This window comes from Netta rufina (assembly GCF_964035555.1).
Source record: "Netta rufina genome assembly, chromosome: 2".
In the NCBI taxonomy this organism is placed as follows: Eukaryota; Metazoa; Chordata; class Aves; order Anseriformes; family Anatidae; genus Netta; species Netta rufina.
Window position 1 is genome coordinate 31,816,906 of NC_140124.1, and position 7,773 is coordinate 31,824,678.

Consider the following 7,773-nt stretch of genomic DNA (forward strand, 5'->3'; position numbering starts at 1 on the left):
TTCTGAGGAAAGCATAAAAGAAAGAGGCAAAGTTAAGTTTAAAAAAGTCAAGTTACCTTTTGACTCTCTTCAGCATTTTCTCATGCTGTTTTATATAGAAAACACAAACAATTATATCCAAGTAATTCTAAGCATATTTTATTTAAAGCCCATTCATTTTAGCTTAATGTGCTGGTTCCCAAAGTGATACCAGGTTACTTTTATGATTCTGAATTAGTACAAAATTGGAAGACCAACAAATGCTGAAGAAGAATAAGCCTCTGAATCAATATTTCTAATGTGAAGTCAGATCATATTCCCTGGATATGTATTCTGGGATGACCCATTAATGTATGGCTCCAAGGATGTAATACAATAGGCTTGCTTTTTCCACAGTAATGCAGGGCCTGGATTTAGAGTACAGGGTGTCAGTGAGGAGCATTTCACTTGCGAGGCTCATTCTACATTGTCTCTGTCATCCAATTATAATTATGTTTATTCATGAAAATCTGTAGTGTTTTCTGCAGCTCTCCCAATCTTCTAACATTAGTGCAGAAATACCTTAAGATTCTTTACTTTGCCAACTTTATAACAATCCATCTGAATGTCCTTTCTTCTTTCATTATCTTCTTTCTCTTTCCCATACAACCCCCAGGAGACCTAATTTAATACATTATATCTTCCACAGTGACGGCTCTACCTTTATGCTTAGCTTAGGAACTGACTAAAAATTAAAAATAAAAACCTGTGCAATCAACTGTGGAAGCTTCTAATAAGTGTATAAATTCACAAGATTATTTAAAAGTCAGAAAGTATACCTAGTAGAGTTGCAGTTAAACAGATAACAATGGCCAAATAACACAGTTATTATAAATTTTGTGACAAAGTGTTTTCAAGACTGATATCTTTTATTAGTTACTAGAATTGCTTGGTAAGAACTCTCTTAAAGCCTGAAAATTGCATTCTCTGCTTCAAGACAGATAATAACTAACAGGAAAGATGTGATATTTTCTCTACAGTCTTTGTCCCAGCTGGTCTTGCTAATGTTTACAAATATACCTATGTTCAATTATCTTTTTAGGATAGTTCTCTTCCTGAAAGGATGTCACAGGCTCTCTGGTTCTTTAATCATATCAGTTAAGCATTTCAAGGGAATAGTTTTAGTTACACTTTTTTTCAGCAAGATAACTGTAATTCAGCAACCAGAGCAGTTCTCCTGGAGAATGTAGACAGAAGCTCCATGCCTGGGCCCTGGGAGCCCTAAGAGGTGCAATTGCCACATGAGACTTTGCCTGGGACCTTCATACACATGGCCACTGCTCCTGGCCTAGACCACCATTTCAGCTCTGGCCTACGGTATTGATTTCTCTGCCTGAGCTATACTGCAAGTATACTTGTTTTCAGCCCTGTTTGTTGAGGTAGTGTTTGTTTGTTTTTACTGCTCTGCTTGCCTTGCTGTGGTGTGGTGGGAACGAGCCCTGTGGTTGAAGCCCTGCCTGTGCTGTACTCTTCCCCAGCTCCCCTTGCTCCTGATGCAGCCCTGCTATTGTTGCTCTTTGACAGCTTACAGCTCAGTCTGCTGACTACCATAACTTCCTGGCTTGGATTTTATTCTTTATTAGAATAAAAATTCCACCTATAAAAGGAGAAGGTAGTAAGTCTTTTTAGGTTTCATCATACCACTTAAAAATAGGAAGAGGGGCATGCTTCTAATTCTGGAAGAGTATTGGGAGTTTTCTGCTTATCTGAGAAGTTTCTGATATATAATGAAGTCTTAGTAGACTTAGCCAATTACTTCTCTTTCCTGACTTAGTAACAATTAGTCATCTTTTTATTTAAGAATCCGCTTAATATTAAATCTGAGCTTTGCTTTTTTTTCAAGCCTATTATATTGAACAAACTGGAAAGTATTTGGCAGTGGAGGTATTACATAATGTACAACTTCTATATGCCAGAAACAACAAATGTTCATTTTGGCCTGCTGATTTTATTAAGTGTATAACACTGAAGGAAAAACTTGGCATAACTTTGTCTTGTCTCTTATTTGAAAATTAAGTCCTGTGCCACTGACTGTAATGGATGCAGAGTTATGCCAAAAACATCAGTTCTCCCCGCATGCTACCAAACCATTTCTCCTGAAGCCTTCTTGCCTGACACCTCAGAGCAGAGCTAATAAAACAAATTCCCTACCTAGAAGTCTGCGACTAATTTATTGCCTGATCTAAATTTCCACAGTAGCATGCAAGAAAGCTGGGGGGGAGGGAGCAGTGTGAGTAAAATAAGCAAGAGCTTGCCTTGCTAGAAGAATCGAAGTTACTAGATATACTTCTTTGTGTTTTAAAAGGTCTTGGGTGTTTTGTCACTCATTGACAAATGATGTTGGCTTTATACTGTGGCTGTGAATCGTACTGATGATTTGTTTACAATGTGGAATTCAGCATGAAGTGCTGGAAAACACAGGGCACTGTTTTGTTGTGGAATATGCTAGAACACACAATGAATTTTCCATTTCAGTAAAGCAACTGAAATGGCTGAACCTAATTGTCTGAGTGGAGCGCTGCTTCCTGTGCAAGGGCCTCATGGGTGCCAAGGATATTTTGGGTTAGCAAAACTAATTCCTATCAAAGAAGGGTCACTCCAGCGTGAAACTTAAATTTAAAAGACCTGGGAAATGTGGAAGGAATTACTTCATGGGGAGCAGCCGAGAAATGCAGCTGCATGTCCAAGAAGTATAGCTAAAAGGTGCTTTATGCATCTGATCTCCACTGAAGCGTGAAAGTCCGGATCACAGTGTTTTATTTGTGGAACGATTCTGAACACATGAAATGCCAGGCGAGGGCCGGGAGACACGATTGCTCCGTTCCTAACTATCTTAATTACTGCTAAACACCCTCCTTAAGGGCCGCGCTCCCGGCTGCCAGCCGAGGCAGGCCTGCGGCCTCCGTTAGCACCACCTAGCGCCGAGGCGCAGAGAGACCGCGGGGGCCCGGCCTCAGGCCTGTGCTTCGCAGCCGGGCTCCGAGGCTTAGGTCCTGCGGCCCTCTGCTCCCCCAGCACGGGGTCAGCTTTGTCTGGTGATAACGCTGAAGTCGAGTACACCTTGTTGACTGGTGCCTGGAGAAGCAGAGCTGGGCTTGTGAAGCCAGACAGATGAACCTCTGCCCTTAAGCAAGGACTTTACTGGAGCTAATCCTGCGTCTCTATTTACTAAATAAATAAATAAATAGTAGTGATAATGAAACCCAGCAAACACTTCCAAATGTGTGAAAACGACTACCTGCTAGCATGTGTCTAAGTCTATTCAATGTTACCAGATTAACACAAAATTAAGAGGACTGAAAGGAAAGGAATGTGTATGAGCAGAAAATGCTTAAAAGCAGAGTGGGCCTAAAGTAGAGAAGCCATCCGTTATTACTGTGTAACTACAGCTTGATAAACAATAATTACGTGACATAGGTTGAACAAGTTTCCCTATGCTGTTTCCCTTCAACTGTGAAAGCAGATGCAACTTTTTGGACATCTAAGGGCTTGTAGTGAACTTGGTACATTCTTTTTACTGCTTTAATATTGATTACATGACAAGTCTTCACAAACAATGATCACTGATACAGCAGCAGTGACAGCATGTCTTATGCAAGTGCTTCTGACATGCTGGTGACAGACATAATGCTGCACAACTGCTTTCTAACAGGAACTAACACAGTTACAACAAGTCATCTACTGTGTGAAATAGTTTACAAGTGGCTTTGAGGTTCTCTGTAAGCCATTACAGAGGAAAGATGTGCTTCCAGCATACAGTGACCATACAGTGGATATGCACAAATTAACTTACTTTGAAGTAGTTAATAGCTATTGCTATCCAACCATAGAAACAAACTTCCTGTGGTTTAACTCCCATTGTTGAAGGGGGAACGTATAATGCTAGTCAGGTTTATAGGTGCTAAGGAGTGGTACAGACAGTGAGACAGAACTTAGCAGACTTCAGAAGAGGCTGGAGGGAAAAAAATAAATATATTTGAGAAAGGGATCATATTATTTTGTCTGTGTAGCTTATACCTAGTGGCAATTTAGAGGAAGGCTGTTAGATGCTTCTGCAATATGAACATGAAAGCTTCTAAATGAATGTTTTTTATTTTTCCTTTAAAAAAATAAAAAATCAATGTCTCCTATAGCAATACATTAGACTGACAGACTTTTATATGAGGAAAAAGTGTTTTCAATGACATAACTGCTGCTTGTATTTCAATTTGGATGGTGGACTAAAGGCCAAATTCACTAAGTTTGAATATAAAATTCATTCCAAATAGATCAGTTCTGAAAAATCTTAGGTGTTCTTACTGAAACTAATAAAACCTTGAAAACTTCTGTTCCAGTCAGATATGGTAAAATCACATGCCAGCAGACTTGCACAAGAGTACTCACTCAAACTTGATTTTTTTTTGAGACCCAAAGACATGGAGAAGATTCAAAAAGTAATCTTCTTCATGGAGAAGATTCAAAAAAGTAAAACTTGCTAATTAGAAGAAGTGACATAATTATTTTGGACCCTCTGCCTGATTATGGTAAGTGTAATAGGCTTATTAATGGGATAGTTAACAATAATGTAGTAGGCTGTCTTTACCAGTAAGATAGAACAGGCCAACAAAGTTAAGGCTTCTTTACTACACTTCCTACAGCCCTGCCTCTGTACATTGCTGCTTATTTAAATGCACGTTAAGACCTTAAACTACCACCTTTATAAAGAAACAAATGAGTTTAACTCCCATTAGTCCTTTAAGCAAGAGTACGTGCCAATGAGATTCTTCGCATGACCTTTCTCTTCTCCAAGCTGAACTGTCCCAGTTGTCTCAGCCTCTCACATGAAATGTACTGGGAGATTTATCCTCGGGACTAGAGGCAGACATGTCTCACCAGGGCAAAGCAGAGGGGAAGGATCACCCCCCTCAGCACTGTCCAGCTGCCTCAGCCCTCCTGAGTTAATCTCTTCAGGTTCTGTGGACTTGTGAATGTCCAATTTGCAGAAATGTTCCCTAAACCGATCCTCCTCTACTCCTCCTGTACAGATGGCCAACCATCATTTCTCCAGACTTTCCCACTGGTCTCAGGGACCTGGGATTCCTGTGGATAAATCTTAGCAGCAAAGACAATGTTGTGAGAAAGGCTTTGAGTACCTGGGCCTTTTCCATGTCCTTTGTCATCAGGTCCCTGCTCCTTTCAGCAGGAGGCCCACATTTCTCCAAATCTTTCTTTTGTGGCTCATACCTCTGTAGAAGACCTTGTTGCCCTCTATATGCCGCATGTGCTTTGCAAGATTCAACTCCAGATGGGCTTTGTCTTTCCTCCTCTTCCTCTTCCTCTTCCTCTTCCTCTTCCTCTTCCTCTTCCTCTTCCTCTTCCTCTTCCTCTTCCTCTTCCTCTTCCTCTTCCTCTCCCTCTCCCTCTTCCTCTTCCTCTTCCTCTTCTTCTTCTTTTTTTTTTAATGTCATGGTCACTTCAGCCAATGTGCTTATCATAAATGCAGAATCCCTGTCATGAGCATTAGCTGCACAACCAGTTGTTGACCCATGCATCAATAACTGCAGCTCAGCTGTCAAGCCTAGGTGCATACCAACCTGTCTTTGCTAGGAATGAGCTCTCAGAGGCTATCTCTACAATGTCAAAACAATCTTGGCTGTTTTTTCAGCCTTTGATTACATGCTTTGATTACATGCAAAAAGCACTTCAGATCTTTAGTTGAAACATTAATTTTTGGTGCAATATTTCTGGATTTTTTTTTCTGTTGAAGTGAACTATTTATAGATAACTATTGGATTTTTATTCATTTAGAAAAATATTGTGCACACAATTTTTCAAGGTATTTTCTATAATTTACAACTATTTTATTGATTGGATTTCATTTTAATAGGCCATTTGAGTGGTGACAATCTCTTAACTAAAAAGAAGGTAAGGATTAGGAAATAACTAGCAAAAAAAATCCTGCTGAGGGCAGAAAGAAAGCTCTCTAGTTTTTTATGGGTTTGTGTTTTATTCCTAATGCCTCCCTCTGCTGCAATAGCCCCAGTACTCTTGCATTCTTTTGAAACTCACTGTCCATACAGCAAATCAGATTAGAGTTAAGCATCTCATACTAGCTCTTATTTGGAGTTATGCAAAAGCTGATCATTTGGGTGTGAAAGAGGAGGAAAAAACAAACAAACAAACTAACTAGTTTTTGTTAGTTTTTCCTAAAGAAGTGGCTATTAACTTAGGTTTCTCCCCTCAACTCAATCTTAGATTTCTACAAAGCTTGCAGGCATTGAACTATCTTCTTTCCAGTTCAGTTTGTAGAGGCCAGTGGGTTCTGGTCTTCCTGAGAGACAGGCTTCCAGACTTGTGGGCATGCAGCATGACTTGGTCAACCTTACTGCATCAGAAAACTAGTCTAGAAAGGGTAGTATGTAATAAGCCTGTCTTACAAAGGGACAAGAGTTAGTGTGAGGGAAGGTATCAAAGTGATCCAAGTTCCATTTTGATTTCTGCCACAGGCTTGTATGCCTCTAATGTACTTACTGCACCTCCAACCACGAGAAAACTTGTTCACTTAGGACTCTGCATTGTTTGGACAACATTCACTAGCAAGATTACCTGCTGTCCTTGGCTGTCACAACTGCTCTAATGTAGAGATTACTTTTCTACAGGTTAATGCAATTTTTCAGCATGTAAGATACTTATGTAATAGTTTAGTTTATAAATGTCAAAATGCAACTCAGAATATAAAGGGCAGTAGATATTTCTTGGGTTTAAAATGTCTTGATGGTCAAATAAACCAGCTGATGAAATTATAGAAACTTAATGATATGTGATAATGATATGTCCCAACAGACTGAAAGTGTGTCAAAAAATAAAGAATAGCACCTTATTTTCAATAACACTTGTTCATTCTATTGATCTCCATTATTATTTAGAATATTCCTGTCAAATAGCGTGAGAATAACATGCTAATAATGATCTGTAGTTCCTTAGTGATTTTTAAATAGATTGTTTTCTGTCAAGAAATCATGCACATCATCCCATTCAGCTTGTAATCTGTGACAAATCTGTACCCATTTTGGAAGTGTTCAAAGACTATGTTGATTAGAGGTACATAGGTCCTGAATATTGAAATACTAAAGCTTCTATCTTGAATATAAATATAACCAGCATTAATATCAAGGCTTTAACTCTAGGTGGCAGTTTATTCCATCATTTTTTTTTAAATGTTAGGTTTAGCGACAGCATATTGATTAGCAAGCTTTCTTAAATGCAACACTATAAACAGGGAAAGAAAAAGCAAGTCAAAGAGTCAAAACAGCTCTCCTGATTTTTATATATTCTTTCCCAGAATCAGGTCACTGAGTAATGGGTTTTAGAGGGTATGACTTGCAAATGTTTTCTGAAGATTTTCCTATAAATCTGAGATGACTGGGAATGGCCTGATCATGATTCTAAAGACTCTGCCACTTTTTTTTTTTTCGTTTGTTTGTTTTGTTTGGTTTTTTGTTTTTTGTTTAACCAAATATAGGCTCAAACCAGTTGGTAGTTACTGAAAACCTCTAATATTCTTTCTGCTCCTGCTTCAAGTACTTGATGTTGGTTGCTGCTCCTGAGCAACCTGCACATGTTTTTGCAGCCCCTTGCTAGGATATTTGCTGTTCTAGTGCAACCTTTTCTTCTGGCTTTCTGCAAGCCAATTGCACCAACAAGAATGTGTACACAGCAAACTGACTTATCTGTTTGCACTTGCTGAACTCTTTGTAAAACTGCTTCCTTTTTAAG